The 16290-nt window shown below is 43.3% G+C and overlaps 1 long non-coding RNA gene across 1 annotated transcript; it reads left to right on the forward strand.

Annotated features, from left to right (window-relative positions):
- The first annotated feature begins 44 nt into the window (after positions 1-44).
- On the forward strand, positions 45-4102 carry LOC147000562 (uncharacterized). Its single transcript, XR_015045987.1, has 2 exons — positions 45-214; positions 3879-4102. It is a non-coding gene; the product is annotated as an uncharacterized LOC147000562 (long non-coding RNA).
- The last annotated feature ends 12188 nt before the right edge of the window (positions 4103-16290 follow it).

Here is a 16290-nt window from a genome sequence, read left to right on the forward strand (position 1 = left end):
AGCGCGTGATTGGCTCTTCGCGGTAGTCTCACTGCTCAGGATGCTTCCGCGCATCGTGCCGGAACGGGGAGACAGCCGCTTCGTGCTTAAGCGCCCCTCGTTCTAAGTTGGGGGCGGGGGACTTAGAAGTCGTCGCTGTTCTTGCGGCAGGAGGCTGCCCGTGTGGGCAGTTCCATAGCAGATTGCAGACTGGAAGCCCTGGGAAGGCAGCCAGGTGAGGGTTCTGGAGTACAGCAAGAACAGCGGTGCTCGGCAGTCTCTTCAGCACTTCCCAGATGGGACAGTCATATTTAGGCTTAGTCGGTTTTATGAGCCCGGTTAATCCCCAGTGAAGGTGTCCTGCCTGAGATCATTTATAAGGATACAGTTACAGTAGAGACCAGATGCCACCACTAGGTAGTTTACATCGCAGGGTCCTTGGAAAACTAAAGAAAATGGAGAAGGACGTGAACAGATGGTTCACAGATCCTTAAATATTCCATAGGAGGAGAATCAACTTTGTTTATAATGGAAATATACATTGAAATCCTGTTTCCTGGTGAGGATGCAGACATTAATAGTTATGTGTTACTTCGGAATGAGTCCTGGCTTGAGTGAATAAAGCAAGGTGTAGAAATACATATACACATATATGTAGGCACATATTGGGAAAATGGAAGAATATTGCAGAAACTTAATAGTTACTCAAAAAGAGGGTAATGGCTGTAGGAGATAAAGGTAGAAACAAACAAGACTTGAGTTTTCAAAATTTATGAAACGAATAGGTAAAACAAAAAAAGCCTTCCAAAGTCCAAAACAAATTGAAAGGAACCAATTCACTTTTAAGTAAAATTGATAGCGGAACTGAAAGATACACAAAAGAAAGAATATAGCTGCAGTATTTGAATTTCACGCTCTGGCTCTGTGCCTACAGAGGGCTCTGTCCTAGATACCTAAGAATCACTCAGTTTCACTAAGTGATTTGTAATTATAACATTGTTGCTGTGGTTCTGAAGTTACATATATTGTAGTACAAACATTTTAATGTTACTTTCTTCAAAGATTTCTAGTGTAAAAGATAATGAGATACAAATTCAAATACCAAAGAAGTTCAGAGACACTATTTTAAATTTAAATATCAATTTGAGGTTGGAGAGATGGCTCAGTGATTAAGAATACTTGTTGCAAGCCGGGCGTGGTGGCACACGCATTTAATCCCAGCACTCGGGAGGCAGAGGCAGGTGGATTTCTGAGTTCGAGGCCCGCCTGGTCTACAGAGTGAGTTCCAGGACAGCCAGAGCTATATAGAGAAACCCTGTCTCAAAAAACCAAAAAAAAAAAAAAAAAAAAAAAAAGAATACTTGTTGCTCTTTAGAGGACCTGGATTCAATTCCCAGCATCCACATGATCGCTCATAATTGTAACTCTAGTTCCAGAAGACCTGATGACCATTTCTGGTCTCTGTAGGCATACATGTGGTTTACTGTGGTACAGACACATATATTTGAACCCATTGTACTAGTCAGGGTTCTCTAGAGCCACAGAACTTATGGGTAGTCTCTATATAGTAAGGGAATTTGTTGATGACTTACTGTCTGTAGTCTGACTCCCAACAATGGTCAGCAGCAGCTGTGAATGGAAGTCCAAGGATCTAGTAGTTGTTCAGTCCCACAAGGCAAGCAGGTGAAGGAGAGAGAGTAAATCTTCCTTCTTCCAATGTCCTTATGTAGGCCTCCAGCAGAAGGTGTGGCCCAGATTAAAGGTGTGTGTCACCTTGCCTTTAACCACAGCTGACCTTGAACTCAGAGATGTCCCTGTCTTAATCTTCTGGAATTCATAGCCACTATGCCTCTAGATCTCCATGCCAAGATCCAGGTCAGAAACTTGTATCTCCCAGCCCCCAGATTGGAGTGGTGAGCCTTCCAATTCTGGATTGTAGGTCAATTTGACTACATCTGGGATTGAGTAAAACTCAAATAACTGATAGGGATTGTTTCTTAATTGAATTGTTAGAAGTAGGGAGACCTACTGCTATTCAGGATTTGAGGTAGAAAGATAAACCTTTGATCCAGATCTTTTGAAGTGGAAAGGTCCAACTTTCTTTATTTATTTTGGGGGAGTGGTTTCGAGACGGGGTTTCTCTGTGTAGCCCTGGCTGTCCTGGAACTCACTTTGTAGACCAGGCTGGCCTCCAACTCAGAAATCTGCCTGCCTCTGCCTCCCAAGTGCTGGGATTAAAGGCATGCGCCACCACTGCCCAGCCCTTTCAGTGGTGTTGATTCACCATTTTCCTTAAGAGAGAAAACTCTAAAGGCTTCCATTTAGCCTTTCCATATATAACAGCCCTCATTCCAAGGTCGGGGAACTAATGTAATGTGATGGTTTGTATATACTTGGAGTAGGGAGTGGCACTTTTAGAAGGTGTGACCCTGTTGGAGTAGGTGTATCACTGTGGGTGTGGACTGTAAGACCCTCATCTGGCCGGGCAGTGGTGGCACACATCTTTAATCCCCAGCACTTGGGAGGCAGAGGCAGGTAGATTTCTGAATTTGAGGCCAGCTGTTCTACAGAGTAAGTTCCAGGACAACCAGGGCTACACAGAGAAACTGTCTGTCTCAAAAACAAACAAACAAACAAACCAAACCAAACAAAACAAAACCCTCATCCTAGCTACCCAGAAGCCAGTGTTCTATGCTAGCAGCCTTCAGATGAAGATGTAGAATTCTGGTTGTTGCCATGTTCCTGCCTTGATGAAAATGGACTGAACCTCTGAACCTATAAGTCAGCCCCAATTAAATGATGTCCTTATAAGAGCTGCCTTGGGTTGCAGACCCCTTCAGCTCCTTGGGTACTTTCTCTAGCTCCTCCATTGGGGGCCCTGTGTTCCATCCTATAGATGACTGTGAGCATCCACTTCTGTATTTGCCAGGCACTGGCATAGCCTCATACGAGACAGCTGTAACAGGGTCCCTTCAGCAAAATCTTGCTGGCGTAAGCAATAGTGTCTGGGTTGGTGGCTGATTATGAGATGGTTCCCCGGTGGAGTGGTCTCTAGGTGGAACAACAATATGAACTAACCAGTACCCCCAGAGCTTGTGTCTCTAGCTGCATATGTAGCAGAAGATGGCCTAATCGGCCATCATTGGGAAGAGAGGCCCCTAGGACTTGCAAACTTTATATGCCCCAGTACAGGGGAACGGCAGGGCCAAGAAGTGGGAGTGGGTGGGTAGGGGAGCAGGGCAGGGGGAGGGTATAGGGAACTTTTGGGATAGTATTTTGAATGTGAATAAAGAAAATATCTAATAAAAAAAAAAAAGAGTTGCCTTGGTCATAGTGTCTGTTCACAACAGTAAAACCCTAACTAAGACATGTAGAATGCTGCCAGTCTCTAAGTATATCTATCTCTGGGGAAGGGCTAGGGAAAAGCTAACCATAAACTTTTAGGCATTGTGTCAAGGCCCTTCCTCAGGGGAATAGAACTGTACCTTCATTCTGGGGGTTCGGGGGTCTGCAAACTGGCTCAAGTCTGGAAATTGGTTCATTGGTCAAGATTTCCTTTTGCATCATTCCAATGGAGCCTTCCTTTGAGAGTTTTCCTACTTATACAAATCAAAACAGAAACACAATAGGTTTCTTATCTATTTCATGATTGGAAATACCATGATTGATTAGCCAGCACCAAAGGTCTATATGAGTCATGCACAATAAACTTCACTTTGTCTGTGATGACCATTATGGGTCAGGCTATTATGTTCTGCCTATGCTGCCAGTTATGATAGTCAAAGGCTATTGACGAGCTTTTCGTTAACTAATCAATGAGTGTGAGGGGTGATTTCTCTCTGATAAGGCATATTCTTTCTGTAACATTTCTACTCTACCTGCTCTATCCTGCCAAACAGCAGAGAAAAATCAGCAAGTCGCCCAACAACAGCAGTGAGCTGAGACACCAGGACAGGACTGCTCCGTAGCCCAAGCACATGGAATTGCGCTCGTCTGGCATACGTTTTTCAACAAAAACTGTGCTGAAAGCTCTGTACAGTGCTGCTTTCTGGGAAGAAGCACCACCTGGTGGCCACGCGGATGCAGACTATCTTTCCTTGTAGTAATAGATGTGAGAACAGTGTTTGTTGTGTATTTTCTAATGGAGTTGGGGGACATTGCATGTCATTAACAGGGGAGCTTTTAGAAAGGCCTGCTGGTTTCAAATATGGGATGAGCCTTCTTTTCAACCTTCCTTGATTTGGTTCTAGTTTCTTGGGTTCCTTGCAGGGGTGGGAAGAATTGGTCAGGTACCAGTCAAAGGAAATGGCAGGAGGCTGAGTCTTCAGTGAAGCTGAGAAGCAAATGTAATCTAGGCCTAAGGTCAGAAGAAAAGGGGAGTAGCAAGCCTCGGGTTAGAAAAACTAATGAGGAATTGAATGTAAGAAATACAATGAGAAGGTCAGGTAACGAAAGGCACACATGGAGAAGGTGTGTAGAGGCAGTCGGAGCAACATTTCTAAACAGACTGTATAAAGACAGGTTTGACAGCTGCGCATAGAAGGTGCCCCTTTGTAAGCTCTTCACTCTGGAAGCCAAGGAAGGAGGATCCATATGTGTATGTATATGGGACTTGGTTGGGAGATGGCTCAGTGGGTAAAGTGGCTGTTGGAAGTATAAGGATCTAAGTTCAGATCCCCAGCATCCACATAAAAGCTGGGAATGGTAGTGCCTGGCTGTGACTCTGTTGCTGTTGGGGTAGTGGTAGAGACAGATGGGGACCCAGGAAATTGATGAACTTCAGCCTCATTGGGAGAATGATTTTTTTAAAAAAAGATTTATTTATTATTTATATGTAAGTACATTGTAGCTGTCTTCAGACACACCAGTAGAGGGTGTCAGATGTCATTACAGATGGTTGTAAGCCACCATGTGCTTGCTGGGATTTGAACTCAGGACCTTCATAAGAACAGTTAGTGCTCTTAATCCCTGAGCCATCTCTCCAGCCCCCGGGAGAGTGATTTAGAAAGATATCAGACATTGATCTCTGGCCTTCCATGAGCCCAGCACCTACATACACATAAGCATCCGTCCATATGACCATGTACCTACATCACTTACATACAAAAGGGGTGAGGGCAGGATTTGTGTGTGAGATACATTTCCCATGCCTGTCAGAGAACAGAACAGAGGAGCAATCAGTGTCCCTGCTGTGTGTCTTATCCACCTACATAACTATGTTGCAACCAGTTAGTGACTCTGCTGGCTTCTTTAAGCTATCCATACTAGATGATAGAATCCCAGGCCACGGGAGAATGGGGACCGAGCTGCTAGAGGTGGTGGTGCATGCCTGTACTCCAAGCACCCTGGAGGCAGAGGAAGGAGGTTTCCTCGGGTTACAAATATTACAAATGGGAAGACAGGACATCAGCCTAAGCTGGCCAGCTTCAGATTAAGCAAGAAGGAGACAGATCGAGGAGGAGCCCTGTCAATGAAGAGCAGCAAGCCTTTACTGAGTTGTGGGTGAAGTTTAGTTGTCCATGATTTACACAGTTTCAAAAGATGATGTTCTTCCAGAGTGCAAGCACTGGCCTTGAGGTTTCAGGGTGACAGGCAGAGGCTTAACTCGGGAACTGTGGGATTTTCTTGACATTATCATCTTGCATAACTACCATAGCCTCATGGTTTGGTTTGAACCATATAATAAGGCACAACAGTTGCTCATGATTCAGAGAAAGACCAGGTGGGGCAGAAGAGACACATAACTGTCCCAGAGCATAGCAGGCCAAGTTCACACTGTGCCGTGGTCGGCAGCAAAGCATTTCTCAAGTGACTGGCAAGTCTCGAGTTGAGTCCGACTCTAAAGTTAAGACAGACAAGGGGCAGACACAACATGAAGACAGAGGTGCCCAAGCTGTGATTCCATTTAACTCATCTACTAGGTGGACAGACTTTGATAAGAAATGGAGGTTGTCTGGGCCACGGTTCTCAAATGCACACATTGAAGCTAACAGGAAACTAACCATGTGTTGCTCAGCCATGTGGCCTCTAGAATTAATGATTTTTCAGTTAATTAAGTGAAGAATTAAGGATTGCAGCCTCTAAGGGGATAGGAACTCCACAGGAAGACCAACAGAGTCAACTAACCTGGATCCTTGGGGCTCTTGGAGTCTGAACTACCAACTAAAGAATATACACGGGCTGGACCTAAGCCTCCCCACACACATGTTCCAGATGTGTAACTTGGTTTTCATGTAGGTCCCAAACAACTGGAGAGGGGGCTATCCCAAAAGCTGCTGCCTGTATGTGTGATATGTTCTTCTAGCTGGGCTGCCCTGTCCGGCCCTGGTGGGAGAAGAAGCGCCTATCCTCGCAGAGACTTGAAGTGCCAGGGTGGGTGGGTGGAGGGAGAGATATCCAGTGGGGGATACCCAGAGGGTCCCCACCCCCTCAGAGGAGAATGGAATGGGGATGGGGAAGGGTTGTGGGAGGGGGTGACCAGGAGGGGCAGTGGGTGGGAGGTAACGTGAATGAGTAAAAAGAAAATAATAATAATAATGATAATGATAACGAGTTACTGAGGGAGGGGCTTCTTTAGGACTGTTGTCATGCTGGTTTCTTGTAATAGCTCCTCCTTCTTCTCTCATTTGTGCAGCCATCTTGAGCCCCACTAGTTTTGGCAGCAAGTCCTGTAACATTGTGGCCTTATGTGGCATTGAGAGTATGCTTTCAAAGCCCCTGGCACCTCAGTCTCCGTCTTGTCCCTTGGCCATCATCTTTTTTTTTTTTTGGCTTTTTGGGACAGGGTTTCTCTGTATTCTCTGTATAGCCCTGGCTGTCCTGGAACTCACTTTGTAGAGCAGGCTGGCCTCGAACTCAGAAATCCGCCTGCCTCTGCCTCCCAAGTGCTGGGATTAAAGGCGTGAGCTACCATGCCCAGCGGGCCATCATCTTTTAATTAACACTTTTGTTTCTTCTACAATCTTGCTTTGGTTGACTCTGGACATTTTATAATAGGGGATTTTAGGCTATAATAGGGATGTAGGTTAAGGCAGGAATTGTAATCTTAGGGTGGAACAAAAGAAATAGGCTTCAGGCAAGATTTTGGGCTTGGACAAGGAAGTGGGCTGAGGTATTTTGGTCATTCTGACTAGCCCTTGGAAACAACTGTCACGGGAGTAATCACGGGACTTTGCCTACTGCCTTGCTAGTTCCTTATTGTACTGCTTGCCCTTAATACTTGCATGTAATTAAGATGGCATAAAAGCGGATTGGGAAATTAAATTTGCATTCAGTTTCAGAATTGACTGGGGTCATGCTAAAAAAAAAAAGAAAGAAAGCAGCTAAGTAGAGTTTTTGGAGCTCCTCAAGCAGGGGTTCCTTTTGTTACACAATTGTCTTATGAGAATGCTACATTAGCCTGCCATGTGGCCATCCAGCAAAAATCCCCCTTTGTGCAGAAATTGGACCCTCATACAATCGGGGGCTGGCTATGGCTGCTGCTGCCTTGCAGAGGACTACAGTACAAGAAATGCTTTCACAGCGCTGAGGAGATAAGGAATGTTTTAAGTATGGGGCATAAATCATTTTAGGAAAGACTGTCCAAAAAAATTAAAGAAATAGACAGACAGTAGAATCTGTCCTCACAGGAGAGGTAATCTTTGAGCCTGGCCTCAGGCAGTATGCTCAGAGTAAGAAATATTTACATTTGAGTTAATGCAAAGCTCAGAGCAGCCTCAGGGAAGTTTGTATGGCACCGCCTTTGTCTTGCAAACCCTACCTAGGAAGTTTCAGGCCAGAACAGCATTTTTGTTTTGTTTTGTTTTGTTTTTTCGAGACAGGGTTTCTCTGTGTAGTCCTGGCTGTCCTGGAACTCACTCTGTAGCCCAGGCTGGCCTCAAACTCAGAAATCCGCCTGCCTCTGCCTCCCAAGTGGTGGGATTAAAGGCGTGCGCCACCACGCCCGGCCAGAACAGCATTTTTTTTATTTTTTTTTATTTTTTTATTTTTTTTGGTTTTTCGAGACAGGGTTTCTCTGTATAGCCCTGGCTGTCCTGGAACTCACTCTGTAGACCAGGCTGGCCTCGAACTCAGAAATCCACCTGCCTCTGCCTCCCGAGTGCTGGGATTAAAGGCGTGCGCCACCACGCCCGGCTAGAACAGCATTTTTAACAGTTCTATCCAGGTGATGTTCAAAATAAAGTACAAATTTAAGATTTATGAAGGGTTAGAAACCCTGACTAAGACAAATTGGTACCAGCATAGTGGGGTATTCCTGTGACAGCCTGACCTGTTTTGGGGAGGATTGTGGAAGGACTTTGGAACTTTGGGCTAGAAGATCCATTCTCAGTTAAGAGCTCTGTGAGATGTTGTGTAGGAGCTTAGAAGACAATGTTGAGAACTGTGCAGAAGATGGAGGCCTAGCTTGTGAAATTTTAGAGGGAAGATTAAAGACTCTTTTCAGGGCCATTGCTAGTTTGATTGTGAAGGTTCGGTGGTTCTGGTTAGCTGGGGCTGAAGAATCAGCTGTGGTTAACAAGATACCAGAACTACTAAAGCAAAAACTTTGCATTACTGGGACTATTGATGCTGGTTAGGTGGAGCTAAGAAATTAGCAGTGATTGAGAAGAGACCAGCATCCTTGAGGTGACATCTTCTGGGAAGTGGTTTTTTTTTTTTTTTTTAAGAGCACAGAGGCTGTGTTCCAGAGATAGCCAAGGTTGTACCTTGTGCTGTGGCTGGACTTGGTAATGTGTTAGAGTCACCCAGGTGGTACTGGTTTTGAAGGCATGAAGGGGTCACGCAGAGCAGCTGAGGCTCGGCACTGTGAGAGGCCATGGAAGGCCATTGGTGAAGGTGCAGCCTCAGTTGCAATTGACGGCCCAGGACTGAAGGGGTCATGCAGTGTTTTGGAGATGCCAGTACCATGAGATGACCACCAAGAGCAGCAGCAGCAGTGGAGTACAGGCATCTGGAGCCTAGAGGAAAAGCTGTGTGCTACAATGGACAGGACTGGAGAAGTGACCCAAGCCCTTGGAGGAGCCTAGAAGATTGTGAGTTGGATCCCAGACATTGGACAGTTGGAGTTTAATTTTTGCTTTTGATTGTGACTGTGCCCTGATATTTTTCCCTCTTGAAGGAAGAAAGTATTTTAGTGGAGCCCACAGTTCAGAGACTTTGAATTTTAAAAGACTTTGGATACTTTAAAGAGATTGAAAATTTAAGAATATGTAAAGACTGTGGGACGTTTAAAGTTATTTAGATTTAGAAAGGTTTCAATATTTGGGGCCTCAGTTGTATCCTAAACAAACTGTGGCACAGAAAATTCAAGACAGAAAAGATGACTTACTTACTTCAAATTGTTTTCAAAAACTGTTAGGAGATATTAATTGGCTAAGACCTCCTCTTAAGCTTACTACAGGAGAACATAAACCTTTTTTTTTTTTGATATTCTTAAGGGGGATGAAAATCCTAATTCCCCTGGACAATTAACTGATGAGGGACTAATGGCTTTGCAGAAAGTAGAGGAAGCTGTTAGTCAACAACAGATACATTGTATATGCCATGATCAATTGTTGGCTGTTTGCCTGCTTTATTGCTTCAACTCATGCACTGACAGCAGCAGTCCTTTGGCAAAAGGGACCATTAATGTGGATTCATCTTTCTTCGTCTCCAAAGAAAGTTTTTACACCTTATGAGGCTGTTGCTGTGTTAATACAAAGTTATAAGATAGAATCCCAGAAATATTTTGGGAAAGAACTTGATAAAATATTTATTCCTTATTCCAAACAACAGTTAAATTGGTTATTGCAAAATACTGATTTGGCTATTACATGTACAAATTTTTTTTAGACAAAATTGATAATCATTATCCAAAAGAAAAATTGTTAAATTTGCCTCTATGCATGCTTTTGTATTCCCTGTAAATTTACACATAGAGAGTGTGCTTACTGTATTTACAGATGGCTCATCTAATAGGAAGGCTACATGTGTGATTGGATCACATGTTTATTCTCTTGAGTTTCCCCGTGCTCCAGCACAAATAATTGAACTATGTGCTGTAGCTGCTGTGTTTGAAATACTGAAAAATCAAACTTTTAATTTGTATACAGATAGCCTATATATCTACATCTATATCTATATCTATCTATCTATATATATATATCATGGTTTACAGCTACTTGAAACTGTTCCTTTTCTAGATACTGCTAATTCTCAAATTTTACAATTACTTATGCAAATACAACTCAATTTAAGAGAAGGTACAGTTCCTTATTTTGTGGGTCGTTTAAGAGCTCATACTGGATTGCCTGGACCCCTTAGATTTGTATACCAGGAAGGTTATAGCCTTACACAGGAACAATCAGCCAAACAATCTCTTTTTTTTTTTTTTTTTTTGAGACAGGGTTTCTATGTGCAGTCCTGGCTGTCCTGGAACTTTCTCTGTAGACCAGGTTGGCCTCGAACTCAGAAATCCTCCTGCCTCTGCCTCCTAAGTGCTGGGATGACAAGCATGCGCCACCCCGCCTGGCTGCAATCTCATCTTTACATCATCAAATTAGTAATAGCTTAAGATAACAATTTGGTATTTCTAAACAATGTGCACTTCAAATTGTAAAGACTTATCCTGAATGTCCTCAATTTTTTTTTTTAAAGATTTATTTATTTATTACATGTAAGTACACTGTAGCTGTCTTCAGACACACCAGAAGAGGGAGTCAGATCTTGTTACGGATGGTTGTGAGCCACCATGTGGTTGCTGGGATTTGAACTAAGGACCTTTGGAAGAGCAGTCGGATGCTCTTACCTGCTGAGCCATCTCACCAGCCCCCTCAATTTTTTTTTTAAAGATTTATTTATTATTATACATAAGTACACTGTAGCTGACTTCAGATGTGCCACAAGAGGGTGCCAGATATCATTATGGGTGGTTGTGAGCCACCATGTGGTTGCTGGGATTTGAACTAAGGACCTTTGGAAGAGCAGTCGGGTGCTCTTACCTGCTGAGCCATCTCACCAGCCCCCTCAATTTTTTTTTTTTAAAGATTTATTTATTATTATACATAAGTACACTGTAGCTGACTTCAGATGTGCCACAAGAGGGTGCCAGATCTCATTATGGGTGGTTGTGAGCCACCATGTGGTTGCTGGGATTTGAACTCAGAACCTTCAGAAGAGCAGTTAGTGCTCTTACCCACTGAGCTATCTCGCCAGCCCCTCAATTTCTACCTGTACCACATAATGGTGTTAATCCTCGAGGACTTATACCTAATCAATTATGGCAAATAGATGTTATTCATATGTTTGATTTTGGAAAATTAAAATTGTACATGTGACTATTGACACCTTTTCAGACTTTCTAGTTGCAACTCCTTTAACAGGAGAAGCAACTAAAAATGTAATTAGTCATTGCCTGCATCGTTTTTCTATTCTGGGTGCTCAAAGTCAGATTACAACAGACAATGGAACTGGCTATTGCAGTCACGCATTGAGATGTTTTGTCAACTATTTAACATTACCCATGTTACTGGGGTTCCTGATAATCCTCAAGGAGAAAGTATTGAGAAACAGGTTTTGTGGAACTTTAAAACAATATTGTCATAAATAAAAAAGGGGGAGTTATATCCCCATACACCACAAATTTATTTAAATAATATTCTCTTTATTTAAAAAATAAAAGCAGGGCGTGGTGGCGCACGCCTTTAATCCCAGCACTTGGGAGGCAGAGGCAGGTGGATTTCTGAGTTGGAGGCCAGCCTGGTCTACAAAGTGAGTTCCAGGACAGCCAGGGCTATATAGAGAAACTCTGTCTCGAACCCCCCCCCCAAAAAAAAAAATAAATAAAATTTGGATGCCAAGGAACTCTCTGAATGTGTATGCCACCTACAACCAGGCATACTTATGCCTAGGTGCAATGGAAGGGTCCACATAGTGGCACATGGCATGGTCCTGATCAGGTATTTAATATGGGGAAGAGGACATGTTTGTGTTTCTTCCCCAGGATGCTGAAGGAGCATGCTAGCTTCTGGAGAGATTTGTGAGACATGCTGATGCTAGGACAAAGAATGATGCTGACATGAGCTTTCAGAGTACCCTGACAACGGTGACTGGGAAGCTGTTTTGGACATATGTTCCTGCCCTACCCTTGCTTGCCTATATTCCAGATTGGATAAGCTGCCTTCCTTCAAGCTTTTAGACCTTGTAGGGCAGAGAACATGAAGACTGGAAACCACCTTCAAAAACTTAATCTCCTTGGGAGGCAGAGGCAGGCAGATTTCTGAGTTCAAGGCCAGTCTGGTCTACAGAGTGAGTTCTAGGACAGTCAGGGCTAAACAGAGAAACCCTGTCTTGAAAAAAACAAAAACAAAAACAAAACAAAACAGAACAAAAAAACCCCACCACCAACAACAAAATATGTTTTGGTTTTTTTTTTCTTTCTTTTTTATTTTCTTCTTTTCAAAATGTGTTTTCTTCCATAGTATAAACAACAACAACAAAAAAACAAAAACAAAAAACAAAAACCCAAAACCAAAAAAAAAAAAAAACCCCAAAACCCAACAACAAAAAATGACCTTTTCTTCCATAGTATTTAATGTTGTACTTAAGCTGTATTGACTGTACTTGTTCCAATTGTGTTAATGTATTGAAATCCTTCTTCCCAGTCTCCCAATCCCAAGTTGTCATTGTTGCTCCCTTCCCTGAGACCCCTGTTGCTTAAGTCCTGCAGGTCGAGGCACAAGTGTATCTTTGATTCATTATAAAAACTCAAAAATTCTGTTAACTGGAAGGAGTGACTGGGCAGATGGCACATTTGCAAAATGTTGTTGCCATCTATATTCTGTGAGTTGAAATTTCCTTAGAATCTGATTCCTACCCATTTGATGAGACCTTTCTTGCTTTAAAAAACCATGGAAATTGAAATTTTGAGGATTTTTGACTTCAGAATTTCAGCATTACAAATTTTCAGAATTGTAACTATAGGAAATTTACATTTTAGCGATTTTGTTCTTTTGAGACTTCAATATTTGGGATGATGGCATTTGGGACTGTGTCTCTGGAGATGGTATAAGTCATTTCTACTTATATTCCTGTCTGGGATGGATATATATATATATGTATATATATATATATATATAAAGAAAAATAAATCTAGATGAAAAAGCCCTAAAGAAACCCATTGACTTGGGTGCTGACCTAAACAATTAAAAAAGAAAAGAAAACCCGGAAGAGGACACAGCTGAGATCATTGTATTCAAACAGAGATTTTGAGTTCAGGTTTGTGGAACTGAATAGCCTGCCCCTCAAGGTAACAGTGTTAGACCACCTTGGGGAAGAATACGGTCAGGTCCACCTTAAGTCTCGTAACATGTCAAGTTCTGTTTTCATCCATGCTGACCCAGGCTGTGATGGTTTGTATATTCTTGGACCAGGGAATGGCACCATCTGGAGGTGTGGCCTGGTTGGAGTAGGGGTGTCACTGTGGGTGTGGGCTTAAGATCCTCACCCTAGTTGCCTGGAAGTCAGTCTTCCACTAGCAGCCTTTGGATGAAGATGTAGAACTCTCAGCTCTGCCTGTGCCATGCCTGCTTGGATACTGCCATGTTCCCACCTTGATGATAATGGACTGAACCTCCGAAGCTGTAAGCCAGCCCCAATTAAATGTTGTTTTTTATAAGACTTGCCTTGGGCCCCGAGCGTGGTGGCGCACGCCTTTAGTCCCAGCTCTCAGGAGGCAGAGGCAGGCGGATTTCTGAGTTCGAGGCCAGCCTGGTCTACAAAGTGAGTTCCAGGACAGCCAGGGCTACACAGAGAAACCCTGTCTCGAAAAACCAAAAAAAAAAAAAAAAAAAAAAGAAAAAAAAAAAAGACTTGCCTTGGTCATGGTGTCTGTTCACAGCAGTAAAACCCTAACTAAGACAGAAGTTGGTACCAGGAGTGGGGTTTTGCTGTGATAGGCCTGGCCATGCTTTTATTTGAAAGAATGTAGATTTTGGGACTTTGTATTTGGAAAGCAGTGGAATGCTTTGAATGGGGCTTAATGGGTCATCCTAGTAGGAATATGGAAGATTTTGTTGCTGGGAGTAATTTGAACTGTGTTGACCTGGCCCAAGAGATTTCAAAGGAGAAGAATTTCAGAATGTGGCATAAAGACTATTTTTGTGGTATTTTGGTGAAGAATGTGGCTACTGTTTGCCCTTGTCTGAAAAGTCTGCCTGAGGCTAAGGTGAAGAGACTCAGATTAATTGCATTGACAAAGGAAGTTTCAAAAAAGCCCAGCAGAGACTTTGTTCTCTGGTTAAGTCTTATGAAGAGAAGTTTGAACAAGCATAGCAAGCTTAGAAAGAAAAAATATAAAATATATGGTTCGAGTATTAAAGGGGTACCAGGAAGTGAAATGGAGCAACATCCTGTGTTCTAGGAGATAACAGATTAAGGGAGTGGGACTTTGGGGTAAGATCCTACCCAGCTAAATTTAGATCCAGCCATGGTGGATCTTTAATCTCAGGATGCAGGCATGCTGATCTCTGCATTCAAGGTCAATCTTCAGAGCAAGATCCAGGATAGCCAAGCTTAGGTAGTGAAGGATTTGGAAAACATAAAGCCAGTGACAATGTAATAGTACAAGCTGGTCATGTTCTAGTTCCTGCAAGCAGCAGAACTCGGCAGCTTCAGCCATGTGGCTCTGGCTCTAGAGTTAAGAATGGAAGGAACTACTGGGACAATTGATGCTGGTTAGCTGGAGCTAAGAAACTAGCAATGATTAAGAAGAGACCACCTCCAGGCGTTGTGGCGCAAGCCTTTAATCCCAGCACTCAGGAGGCAGAGGCAGGCAGATTTCTGAGTTCGAGGCCAGCCTGGTCTACAAAGTGAGTTCCAGGACAGCCAGGACTACACAGAGAAACCCTGCCTCGAAAAACAAAAACAAAAACAAAAAAAAAACAAAACAAAAAAACTGAAGAGACCAGCATCACTGAGGTGACATCTTCTGGGAAGTGTTTTCTGGGAGCACAAAGAAGCTGTGTTTCAGAGATAGCCAAGGTTGTACTCCTGCTGCAGCGGGACTTGGTAATGTGTAAGAGTCACCCAGATAGTACTGGTTTTGATTTTTGTTTTGTTTTGTTTTTTGTTTGTTTGTTTGTTTGTTTGTTTTTTTTTTTTTTGGTTTTTTGAGACAGGGTTTCTCTGTATAGCCCTGGCTGTCCTGGAACTCACTTTGTAGACCAGGCTGGCCTCGAACTCAGAAATCTGCCTGCCTCTGCCTCCCGAGTGTTGGGATTAAAGGCGTGTGCCACCACGCCCTGCTGGTACTGGTTTTGAAAGCATGAAGGGGTTATGAAGAGCAGCTGAGGCTTGGCACTGTGAGAGGTCATGGAAGGCCATTGGTGAAGGTGCAGCCTCAGTTGAAGTTGATGTCCCAGGACTGAAGGGGTCATGCAAAGGATTTGATGCTTGGCACCATGAAGAGAGCCTATGAGAAGCTATTGGTGAAGCCTAGTTGGAGTAGAACACCCCAGTGTATTGGAGATGTCAGTACCGTGAGATGATCACCAAGAACAAGCCGTAGTGGGGTGGATCAACCTGAGCTTAGAGTGCTTCAGAGGGCAGAGCTGGAAAAGTGATGCCAGCCCTTAAGAGGAGTCCAAAAGATCAAGTGGAATCCCAGACACTGAAACAAGAAGCTGTAACATTGAAATTGCCTTGGAGACTCAAAGCTGTTAAAGATGCCAGAGCCATGGGATACGTGCTGAGGAAAGCTGCTAACAGGGAGTGGAACCAGCTCAGGAGAAAGCAGTTGTTGCAGTCAACAAAGGTGAAAAAGGAGTGGAGATCTGAAGACTGCTTTGACATCAGCCATGGAGATGCAGAGTTTGGAGTTTACCCAGCTGGTTTTCTGTCTTTCTTTGGGGATTACAGTTAAGTGATTGGATGAATCTCAGAAGAGAACTTGAACTTTGGACTTTTAATATTGTTGAGACTGCTATAGACTATGAGGACTTGAAAAGTTTGACTAAATGCATTTTTTTTTTTTTTGTTTTTGTTTGTTTGTTTGTTTTCCGAGACAGGGTTTCTCTGTATAGCGCTGGCTGTCCTGGAAATCACTTTGTAGACCAGGTTGGCCTTGAACTCAGAAATCCGCCTGCCTCTGTCTCCGGAGTGCTGGGATCAAAGGTGTGCGCCACCAAGCCACCATAGCATTTTGCATTATGCTATGTTTAATTATGGCCCCCCATAGACTCATGTGTTTGAACAAGTCTATGGGGGGCCAGGAGTAGAAGGTGATGGTTTGTATATTCTTGGGCGAGGGAGTGGCATCATCTGGAGGTGTGGCCT

Source organism: Mus caroli, unplaced genomic scaffold (assembly GCF_978045245.1).
Source record: "Mus caroli unplaced genomic scaffold, Mus_caroli_1 scaffold_18, whole genome shotgun sequence".
NCBI classification, from domain to species: Eukaryota; Metazoa; Chordata; class Mammalia; order Rodentia; family Muridae; genus Mus; species Mus caroli.